Source organism: Oryctolagus cuniculus, chromosome 2 (genome assembly GCF_964237555.1).
Source record: "Oryctolagus cuniculus chromosome 2, mOryCun1.1, whole genome shotgun sequence".
In the NCBI taxonomy this organism is placed as follows: domain Eukaryota; kingdom Metazoa; phylum Chordata; class Mammalia; order Lagomorpha; family Leporidae; genus Oryctolagus; species Oryctolagus cuniculus.
The window spans coordinates 1,491,304-1,501,583 of NC_091433.1; positions in this window are offsets into that span (position 1 = coordinate 1,491,304).

Below are 10,280 nucleotides of genomic sequence, written 5' to 3' on the forward strand. Positions count from 1 at the left end.
ACACAGCCTAGCAGAAGGGGGAAGGGGCCTCTCCACGAGTGTCCACCAGGGGGCGATGCGGCCCGCCCTCAGCAGGCTGCCAGTAGGTGCCAACAGCACCCTCTCCCGTTGAGTGGATCAGGGTTCCCTTTCAACTGAGCAAACAAGCAGAGTGCACTCCCAAGACAAGGGGAGCGTGCTCCAGGAAGGAGGTCGGCGGAGGCTTCTCCTTCGTCTGTCTTGAAACAAGGGTGCAGTTTATTTTATTTTTAAGATTTTATTTATTTATTTGAGAGGTAGAGTTATAGACAGTGAGAGAGAGAGACAGAGAGAGAGGTCTTCTATCCGCAGATGCACCTCTCACATTTGCCCCAATGGCCAGAGCTGTGCCGATCCAAAGCCAGGAGCCACGAGCTTCTTCCAGGTCTCCCACGTGGGTGCAGGGGCCCAAACATCTGGGCCCTCTTCCACTGCTTTCCCAGGCTATAGCAGAGAGCCGATCAGAAGAGGAGCAGCCGGGACTTGAACTGGCACCCCTATGGGATGCTGGCACTGCAGGTGGAGGATTAGCCTACTGTGCCACAGCGCCAGCCCCAAGGGTGCAGTGTGTTCATGGTGGGGCACAGAGTCCCGGGACTGAGGTGGGAGTGTCCTCAGAGGGTCTTTCCCGAGCTGTCATGTGATGTTGGTGCTGCAATGCTAATGATATGTAACAAGCCCAAGGTAATTAAGGGAGCCAGACGGCTGGCGATATGGCTGCCTTTTCTGGAAGATGCCAACTGGGTGGTTCTGAGTTGTGCAGCTCTGCAAAGCTCTGTTCGGGTCCAGCTCTCTGCCGGTGCCCACATCTCCACACCTGGGTGCCACTGAACCCTGGCACCCCCAACGCCTCCGCCTGGCTGTTCCTGGGCTGTGGCATCGGCCAGCAGCCCAGAGCGCCTTGTACCATCACGCAACAACCTTGTTTGTCTCAGAGGTAGAGACACCCATCTGTCCCCAGCACGCCCCTGCAAGCGCTCTGAGCCCCAGGCCTCTGGGTGGCGAGTGCAGCCCCACCCAGTGACTTCCCCAGCCCCAGGGAGGTGAGCAAACCTCCCCCCCTCTCTCCCCGTAAGACACGATGGGGAGCCCACAGCTCTGGCTCTGCAGGAGGGGGCCTGGCCAGGGTGCGTTCCCTGGATGAGCTCGGTGCTAACTCGTCTCCATGGCGATCGCCCCATCCTCCCAGTGGCAGGTCCCCTCTCTGCTGCCACAGAACCCACACCGGCCTTCCTGAGTGCTCTCTCCCTAAGGGCAGGCGGCCACCACGCCTGAGTCTGACTTGTAGGCAGGGCGACTGTTCCGCTGGCGTGTGCACGCAGGAGTACGGCAGAGCTCACTGGCAGGCCAGGATGGACGCCTGAGGATGCAGGGAGGCCGCAGGCCTCAGAACACGGACCAGGCTTGACCCTGCAGCCATGTCTGCGTCCATGCAAGGAACTCAGGGGAGATCCGGCCTTCCGGGCTGCTGTGCAGATCTGTTCATCAAGGAGCCGGAATGGAGTGTGGCGGCCACGCTGTGGCACAGTGGGCTGGGTCACCGCCTGCGATGCCGGCGTCCCACATGGGAGTAGCACTTCACGCCTCAGCCGCTCTGCTTCCAATCCAGCTCTCTGCTGATGCACCTGGGAAGGCAGTGGAGGGTGGCCCAAGCGCTGGGGCCTGCCACTCATGTGGGAGATCCGGATGGAGCTCCAGGCTCCTGACTAGGGCTTGGCCCAGCTGTAGTTGTTGGGGCCATCTGGGGAGTTAACTGGTGCATGGAAAACCTTGCTCCCACTCTCCCCATTGTCCCCTCTCTCTGTGACTCTGCTTTTCAAATAAAGAGATAGATCTTTAAACAGTACATTTAAAATGACTAAAATGGTCGATAAAAAAAGACCGTGCTTGTGACACCCACTTCAGAGTGCCTGGTTCAAGCCTGGCTCAGCTTCCAGTTGCAGCTTCCTGCTAATGCACACCTGGGAGGCAGCAGGTGAGGGCTCACGTGCCTGGGACCCTGCAGCCCGTGTGGGAGACCCAGAGCTCCAGACTCCAGCCCCTGACCTGCCCAGTGCCGACTGTTACAGGTATTCGGAGAGTGAACCAGCAGGTGGAAGATCTCTGTCTCTGATTATCAAGTGAAGTGAAAAATAAGTGAATACAAGTATTTTCCAGAAGCAAAGAGAAAATTGTGTATTCCTGAAGAATTGAGCACTGTCAGTGTGGTGCTGGCATCCCATATGGGTGCTGGTTTGGAAAAAATGTTATCAAGATCAGTTGGTGGAGGCCAGCACTGCGGCTCACTAGGCTAATCCTCCGCCTGTGGGGCCGGCACCCCGGGTTCTAGTCCCGGTCGGGGCGCCGGATATTGTCTCGGTTGCCCCTCTTCCAGTCCAGCTCTCTGTGGTGGCCCGGGAAGGCAGTGGAGGATGGCCCAAGTGCTTGGGCCCTGCACCCCATGGGAGACCAGGAGGAAGCACCTGGCTCCTGGCTTCGGATCAGTGCAGCGCACCGGCCGTAGCAGCCATTTGGGGGGTGAACCAATGGAAGGAAGACCTTTCTCTCTGTCTCTCTCTCTCTCTCACTGTCAAACTCTGCCTGTCCAAAAAAAAAAAAAAAATCAGTTGGTGGGGCCGGCACTGTGGCATAGCGAGTAAAGCCGCCACCTGAAGCACAGGGAATCCATATGGGCGCCAGTTCGAGTCCCGGCTGCTCCACTTCCTATCCAGCTCTCTGCTATGGCCTGGGAAAGCAGTGGAAGATGCCCAAGTCCTTGGGCCCCTGCACCCATGTGGGAGACCTGGACAGACTCTGCTCCGCTGTTGCGGCCATTTAGGGAGTGAACCAACAGATGGAAGACCTCTCTCTCTCTCTCTCTCTTTCCCTCTCTCCCTCTCTGTAACCCTGCCTTTTAAATAAATAAATAAATCCTTTTTTAAAAAAAGAATAAAATTTAGGGATTTTAAAGAGCTTTTGGAAACTAAAAATACCATGGATATTGAAAAACAGTTGAATTGGAAGATAAGAAAGAAGAAAAAAAAATTTTTTTGACAGGCAGAGTGGACAGTGAGAGAGAGAGAGAAAAAGTCTTCCTTTTGCCGTTGGTTCACCCTCCAATGGCCACCGCGGCTGGCGCACTGTGCTGATCCAAAGGCAGGAGCCAGGTGCTTCTCCTGGTCTCCCATGGGGTGCAGGGCCCAAGCACTTGGGCCATCCTCCACTGCACTCCTGGGCCACAGCAGAGAGCTGCACTGGAAGAGGAGCAACCGGGACAGAATCCGGTGCCCCGACCCGGACTAGAACCTGGTGTGCCGGCGCCGCTAGGCGGAGGATTAGCCTATTGAGCCATGGCGCCAGCCAGAAGAAAAAATTTTTTAAATCTCCTTGGGAGGCAGAGAGACAGACGGACAGAAAGACAGAACTCCTGCCCACCAGTGCACTCCCCAGACGCCTGGTGCCAGCCAAGGCGCTGGGTCAGCAGGAGGCAGGTGACCTAACCACCAGGCCAGTGCCCGCCCAGACTGAGGGCCGCTACCGAGGGCAGAGCCCTGAGCTGGAAGGCAAGTACCTGAGCAGCGGCCCAGGGGCGCAGCCTCTGCCTGACAGGGAGAGCGGGCAGGGAGGTCAGCAGCGCAACCCAGAACCTCCACAGAACTGCACCAGCTTCCTGGCGTGAACCCCCACGCAGCTTCCTGGTGAACAGAAACGGATGTGCGCTGGAGGCCCCAGAGAGGGGTCTGAGGACCCTGGAGAGCAAGCAAAGACGCCAAGCGTCCGCTCAGGGAGAGGACAGTGCCGTCCAGGCCACAGGGCCGGAAGGCCCAGAGCGCCCAGCAGCAACCCGGAAGCACCCCATATTCCAAAGCTAAACGTTTTCCAAGCCCAACCTGTACTGGGCCAAGCCAGTGTTTCCAGTGAGTTTTCATTATCTTACCTACAAATTATGCACAAATCCCTAGATCAGTTCTCTTGGAACAAGCCCATTTTGACTCAGCACAACTCAAAGGTGAAAAATAAGATTTCTATTTCACAAAGAAAAAACTGACAAATCATGGAATTTTTTTTTACAAAATACAAAGTGGACCCTGTTTTTGCATGTAACAGCTGCTGGCTTGGTTTAGTTCTGTTACATACCAGGACTTTTTTTCTTTTTTAAGATTCTTTTTTATTATAGTTTATTTGAAAGGCGGAGTTACATATAGAGAGAGAGACAGAGATTTTCCACCCGCTGGCTCACTCCCCAAATGGCCACAACAGCTGGGGCTGGCCAGGCCACAGCCAAGAGCCTGGAACTGCATCTGGTCTCCCACGTGGATGCAGGGGCCCAAGCACTTGGCCCATCTCCTGCTGCTTTCCCAGGCACATTAGCAGGGAGCTGGATTGGAAGTGGAGCAGCCGGGGCTCAAACCAGTGCTTATATGGGATGCTGGCATTGCATGTGGTGACTTAAGCATCTACACCACAACACTGGCCCCAATACACACCAAGATTTGCCACGGTAGTGAAGGGACGGTGGGGCAGGATAACAAAGTCATCAGCACCACGCACATTTCTCCTTGAGAGCAGTCACCGTGTGCCACCACGCTAGTGGCCGGCGCTGGGGCGTAGTAGGCTAAGCCTCTGCCTGTAGTGCCAGCATCCCATTTGGGCACCAGTTCCTGCCCTGGCTGCTCATCTTCAAACCCAGCTCTCTGCTGTGGCCTGGGAAAGCAGTGGAAGATGGTCCACGTCCTTGGGCCCCTGCACCCCCGTGGGAGACCTGGAAGAAGCTCCTGGCTCCTGGCTTCCGATCGGCTCAGCTCCGGCCATAGGGGCCATTTGGAGAGTGAACCAGCGGATGGAAGACCCCTCTCAGTCCGTAACTCTACCTCTCAAATAAATAAATAAATGAACATTAACAACTCCACAGCTGATGCCTAATCCGGCCTGTCGATCTGCTCTTCCCTGGGCCCAGTGTCTCCACACTACAGGATGGTGTCTCCCCCCCCAGCCTGCCCCGTGGAGAGCAGTTAGATCCCGGCAGTGCTTTACTCCCTCGGAGTGTTTTGCACACTTCCCATCCTCCTCACGGATGTCACCGTACTCACCAAGAGACGGGCAGGTGTGTGGCGGGGGGTTAGCTCTTACCGGTTTTCCCAGAGCCGCACTTGCAGATTGGCTCACTTACGACTGCAGGCTCGGGCCCGGCCAGTGAGCTGCACCCTCAGCGGCGCCTTGCTGAGCTTAGCAAAGGTGCCCCTTGACGATCCGGGGAAGCCAAAGAAGTCGCAACACTTTCCCACGCCGGGACCCACACCGCTGAAGCCTCTGACCCTGGCAGTGGCCATGTGGGCTCCGCAGGTGCACAGGCACCGCCAGCGTCCCTGGCCAGCCTCAGTTCTGCCCGGCTGCCACGCTCCTTGGGACGCGCTCACCTTCTTCACGGAGAAGCTTCCTCCTTGCCTTTCCAGGCCCTTGACCCTCAGCTCTGCACCCCAGGAAGCAGCACCCCACAGTTCCTGCCAACGACCGGAGTGATGCTAGAGGAGCCATATGCAGAATGACGAAGCCTTGAAAGATGGGGGTCCCCCCAGAACGAGGGAGCAGACTGAGGGGGCGGACATGGCGGGGTCGGAGGCCGGAGACCCTGCAGAGGGCGAGGTTAGAGGAGCCGACGGAGCTCCGGTGCCCCCGGGGGACATGGGGAGATTTGGGATTTGGCAGACTCGGGAAACAAGAAATACGCAGAGGTCGCTAGGATGCAGTCCGTGGCCCCGGTGTCCGAGCTCCGTGGCTTCTGCTGTGGACGAGAGGTGCCATCGTGGTTCCAGGAGCAGCAATGTGAGTGTCACCCAGGACAGCAGGTGAGGCAGGGAGGCCCGGAGGCAGCCTTGGTGGGCAGGGGGCGCAGCCAGGCATCTCGGGTTCATCTCGAGTCCGTCGGATGGGCCAGAAGGTGGCACATTTGGACGGAGGTCACCTCGGGGCTGGCCAGCACGTTTAGGGTGGGAATCAGGGGCAGGTCCACTCTCAAGGATAGACGTGGAAAGCGAAAGAATCCCCTAGGGCTTGGGCCCCACCTGGAACTCACAGACCTGGTGGTGGTGCAGGGGGTGGCTCGGCCTGTGCTGGGCCGACTCCCTCATTCAGCCCTGCCAAAGCAGCCTGGTCCTGCCAGGGGCCTGGGGGAGCCCAGGCTCCAGCCAGACCTCAGGTGTCACTTGCAGCCCCTCTCTGGGGAGACTCCCAGCTTGCCCGCCCACCTGGTCCTGTAGGGCTCTGTGGTCACACAGGGCGCATCACACCCTCATGTCGCAGCGTCCACCCCTGCTGGGAAAGGCTGGCCACCCTCCCTGGTCCCACGCCCCACGTGGGCTTCCCCTTCCAGACCCCATGCTGTCTTGGAGGTCACGGGGGTGGCAGGGGACAGGGCAGGGGACAGGGCAGGGGACAGGAGAGGGTGGAGGGGGAGGCGGGCAGGAAAGGTTCTCTGTGTACAAACACCCCAAACCCCAGCCTCCCCCACAACAAGCCCCGGAAACGGGACCCAGAATAGAACGGGCTGCTTTCAAGTCCAAACAGGGTTCCGGGCTGAGAGCAGGGCTGTTTGGGTAAAAATAGAAAAGTGAGCGAGTGCGTGGGCCCGAGTCTTCCACCCACAGGCCCGTGTTTTTAAATAGAACTTCCTAGTGCAGTCTACCTCACACTGCTTCTGACTGCAGAAACTGATCACCCAGACCTCCCAGAGGGAGGAGCCAGCCCTGGCCTGGGGGGACGATGGCCAGTCGGGCAGGGGCAGGGCAGGAGTGCTGGCTCAGTTTTTCTTCCTCTGGTCCAGGTCATCGGCTCGGCTCCGTCCTCAGCACTCTCAGACCGCACCCTGTCTCCGGACGACCGAGAAGCCATGCCTGTCTTGGGCACTAGGGGTCGCAGGCAAGCTGGACACAAGCCCCGCCCTCCCGGAGCTCCCAGGCTGGGCCAAGCCCAGAGCTGCCTGAGCCCCATCCTAGAGCAGCCTGGGGTGTGGCGGTGGGGATGGGGTGAGGGATGCAGGTGGGCGTGTGCTCCGGGCGGTAGGCGTCTAGGAAGGCCTCCTGCAGGGGGATGATCCCTAGCTGGCTCTCCAGGGCGTGAGCAGTCAGAGCACCCTGGCGTGGAGCCTGGTCCAGACCTGACCAGGCCCCTGGACCCCCAGGTACCCTAGCTTCCCCGCAGTGAGCCCTCTCTGGCCTTGACTCCTCCTCTGCCCTCTCCCTTTCGTTCTCAACAAGGAGAAAGCCCCCCACCCACCCATAGTGAGGCCCATGTGAGAGCCCTGGGGGCCTCGGGTGCCTGGGAGGGGGTCCCAGCCCCGCAGGCTGCCCTTGGAGCCTGGTGCCTGCACTGGGGGCCAGCCTCCCTCCCGGACTCCTTCTGGCTGACTGGACATGAGCCTCCCCTGCCTCTGACACTGGGCCCTGTGGCCAGGGGACTGCCCGGGACGACTCCAAACAGCTTTGTCCAGGGGTGGGAGTTGGAGCAAGGCAGGAACTTGTCCCTCCTGTCGCCAGCTGAGTAGGCAAGGGGCAGGCGGTGGCCTCTGCTCTGCCCAGGACAGACCTGTCGAGGCAGGGCCCCTGGTGCGGAGGTGCTTGGCACCAAGGGGCCGAGGACAGGTGCCAGGGCAGGGCAGGGGCCTCGCTTCCAGGGTCCTTTGCACACGAGGACGCAGTCGGATGGATCTGCCCCTCGCAGCCTTTGTTTATGCATCCACCGTTCACCGAGCTTCTACGGCGTTCCAGGGGATGCCAGCATGGCCGTGCCCTCCTGACTGTATCAAACAGAATCAAGGAGGGGGTTAGAGGGGCAGGGGGAAGAGAAGGTGGAGAGGGTGTGCAGAGAAGTGAGGAAAGAACTTGCCCAGCAAAATGACGGGGACCCGGCCAGGGAGCCCACGCAGAAATCTAGGGGAAGGTGGTCTAGGAGGAGGGGACAGCCAGGGTGCTGGAGCCGCCAGGAGGCCAGGGTGGAAGGCAGTGTGGGAACGGGGAGAGGAGCTCCGAGAGGGAGCATGGGGTGAGGCCCGACCTGGCCTGCACAGTGACCACATCCCCCCTGTGACAATGGACGCCACTGGCAAGGGCAGGAGCAGGACGGCAGGCAAGGCAGGGCCCGAGAAGAGGGGTCCCAGGTGGACAACAGCACTGGAGGGGCTGACACTGAGCCTGCACCCTGAAGGCTGGGAACGGGGCGCTGTGATGCTGGTGGGTGGCGGTCAGCGCAGAGGCCAGCCTGGGCCATGTGACCCTGGGCGTGGTCAGAGCACACACGCCGGTGCTGCCCGGAGCCCTGAGGCTGGCAGGAAGATGACCCCTGGGTGGCCAGCAGAGCTCACCCTGCTCACCCTGCTCCCCAGCCTTGACCCATGCACGGTCCTGTCCTCCCTCCAACGTCCCATCCCCATGTGTCAGCTCCCTCCATTCTGGCCCTTGGCGCAGCCATCAGACTGGCAGCCTGGCCAGTGGCGGCCAGGAGTGCAGGAGGACGGGTTCCCAGCCTTGGCCATCACCCCAGGAGTACGGCTCCAGCCTCACTTGCATGCCTGTACCGTGGATGTGGGCCGGGCAGGCCACACCCCTCTCCTTGGTCAGCCAGGGGTCCTTGCCTCACCTCCACCCACCTGCAGCCTGGAGCCTGCCCTGCACCCCCTCCCCAGGGGCTGAGACCCTGCCAGCTCCCGCGGGAACCCTCTGCTCTGGGGGTCTGCCGAGAGCCACCCTGAGGTCCCTTTTGCTCAGCCATTGCTGGAGAGTGGAGACTGCAGCCTGTTCACCCACAGCAGCACCCCACACAGCAGGGTGGACTGGCACTTCTGGGACAGCATTCTCTGGGGCGCTCTGCGCAAGCAGGGGCAGTGGCCCCGCCAGCCCCGCAGGTGTGCTCCTGTGAGTGGCCGTGTTGTCACTTGCTCCACACCCCTCCCCGTCTCTGTCCCTCTCCCCCGTCACCCCCTGGGAACAGGACACTCACCGTGTCCAGGTGGTATCTGCTCATGTGTCTGTCTGCCTCCATGTGCCTCCCATGAGCCAAAGGGTGGGGATTTCCCCGCATCATCTTGGGGCCCCCAGGGACCTAGACACAGGGGACATGGATGTCCGGCCTCGCGGTTCTAAGTGCTAGTCAGGAGCCCCACAAATGGGGCACTCCTGCCACGGCTTCCACCCCCAGTGCAGCCGGTCTCTTCCCCTCTAGAGGCCCCGCTGGGCACTGGCCTCTCCCTTGTGCCGGGGCTCGGGGCCTGGCCACCTGCTTTCCTGGCCTCTACGCTCCACCCTCAGCTAACCTCTCCAAGTGTATCTGGCCAGTGAGGCTTTGTCCTGTTGCACCTGTGTTTCCCCTTTCTGCGCCTGGGTCCTCTTACCGGGCAGCCCGGGGATGCGTGGACAGTCACATGGCCCACACTTGGTCCAGCTACAACCCTGTGCAGCCCCTCAGCCTGGCTCTGTCTTGCCGAGGCCCTCGCATATCTCAATCCAAATGGCCCAAACCCAGTCCTTCACACACGGCCAAGGCCTGCTCCAGGACCCCCCGCCTGGTATGGACATCTGGTCCAGTCCCTGTCATTGCTGTCCTGCTGGCCCCTTGCACCCAGCACACCACGGCTGCTCAGACCTTGGCCGCCCACTGGTCCCCAGCACCTCAGGCCTGCAGCAGAACCCACCCTGTCCCTGCCCGCGGCTTCAGGGACCCCGGGACCTGGCGTCCATCCCCACTGCTCACCCTGCGGGGGGCTCCACGCACCTACAAGTTCCACCTTCCCCACGGAGGACCTGCAGTCCATCTCCACGCCCACAGCGCCCACCGGGCCCCGAGGGGCCCCTCCTGGGAAACCCCTGCCCCTAAACAGTGGTATGTGTCCCAAAGTACACCTGCCCCTCGCCCCACTCCCCAACCAGACTGCTTCCTGGGCCTCACAGGGTTGAGCCAGACCCTGGGCCAACGTCCCTCTTGGAAGTGGCTGGAAATGCCCAGCAGGTTGTTGGGAAACACAGGAGGCAGGCCCAGGGGGCAGGGGTGGAGCCTGGACAGCGCCTTTCCCCCTGGGGGTCACCAGGAGGCAGGCTGAGTACCTACTGTGTGCTGGTCACGGCGCCCGCCCTCCCCTTCTCGGGCCGAGCAGGGATACGCAGGGCTCTGCTCACCCTGAGCGAGGGCCCAGGCCCAGCCTCGCGCCAAGCTGGGAGCCGTGGCTCTGGGGGCGCGGGGGGCGCCAGGCGCCCTCGGTTCCCGGCCGGGCCAGGGCTGGGGGCGGGGCCTGGCCA